The following is a 1,667-nucleotide window of genomic DNA, read 5'->3' on the forward strand; positions in this document are numbered from 1 at the left end:
TAATATACATAAACTAAAAATTAATTCGTGTAAGAAAATGTAACTATTAAAACCTTATTTTTTTCCATACTCTAAGATTAAAACCCGCCCACAATGTGACAATGACATTTTTAAACACATATTGGAAAAAGTATATAAGCATTGTTATGTACTATGTACTACTTGACACTAGCACCAACGTTTTTTTTAATGTATTATTGAGAAAGTGGTTGTGCAAGGTAAATAAAATAAATTATTAGACATTTTTTTGGCACTGTTTTTTCTATTGGAAAAGGCAAAAGCACTAATGCGCCATACAGCCAAGACTAAATTTTAATCAAGTAACAAAAACGTATTATGTTTTTGTGTGGCAACATTAATAAATAATGCTGCATTGAACTGATAGAATTTAAACGTAAACACAAGAGTAAAATCGATTTATGTACAATATTAATTACAGTATATAAATCGATTTTTCGCTGTTGATTGTTGTTGTTGTTGGTGGAGTTAGTATTATTTACATAATTTTTACACATCTTTTACTGTTTCAAGTACCTGGAAGATACATATTGGTCTTATAATATTTAATTCCTCATAATAATATTGATAATCGTCAATCGTACTAATAATTATTATGAAATAAGTGCTGTGATATCAATGCTAAGTAGAAATTACTTACTTCTGAAATCCTTCATAATTAGTAACTTAAGTATATTTCTAAAATTTGCCTTTAAAACTTAAATAGCTTTATAGTAAGGTCGGGAAAAAAATATCAATGTATAAAACATAATCAAACCAAATTGAAACTACACAAAATAATTCCTCCTTGTAATTATTATGGTGGTGTTTCTTAAAAAAGTTATTAAAGCATATAGCAACCTAGTAGTTTCTCCGTCAAGTCGCATAATAATGCTACTACAAGCGGGACATAGTTGACTTTCAACATTGTCTGTGAAGCTTGACGTGCTCTTGACCTAGTATTTAAATTATGGAAACAATTAAGTTAAGAAATGTGTAGATTAAGGGTCATATTCCAGAACTCTACTCAATGCTCAAGTCAGGACTTGAGCATGATTTCAAGCACTGGAAATACGCAAGGGCTTCAGTATGATTTCTAGTGGTTTAAATCATACTCAAGTCCTGACTTGAGCATTGAGTACAATTCTAGAATACGACTCTAAGAGAGCCACTATGAGAGTGGCATTTGAAAAACCCTCTATAAATAAATATAGATTAAAAAAAAGAAGGCTTTATTGTTTGCTTGTACCATTTATTAGTTATTTATTTATAAAGCATTGACTTCAGAGCCATCAGCTTAATGGTAACAAATAATCAAGAAACGCACAACGTATTATACATAAACTAAAAATTAATTCGCGTAAAAAATGTAACTATTAAAACCTATTATTATATTATATTATTTTTTCTTCTGCCTGTACTAAAAATAATAGATTTATTTCCAAGCTTTTACTACTGATATTTTCCATCGACAACTAATGAAATAAAAAAGTGATAACGTTTTGTAAATCGAATTTTAAAATGTAAAATCGTTAAAATGTGTAAGCAAATATACATTAAACTCATTTTTTCACTTAAAGTCGATTTCATATTTATATCGAAAAACTAAGTTAACGCAACACTAAATTCTGTTTGTTGGCAATACTGTTTAGTCACGTGACTCAGTCAGG

The sequence above is a fragment of the Hyposmocoma kahamanoa genome, unplaced genomic scaffold (assembly GCF_003589595.1).
Source record: "Hyposmocoma kahamanoa isolate Upper Pololo Valley unplaced genomic scaffold, ASM358959v1 94, whole genome shotgun sequence".
Lineage (NCBI taxonomy): Eukaryota > Metazoa > Arthropoda > Insecta > Lepidoptera > Cosmopterigidae > Hyposmocoma > Hyposmocoma kahamanoa.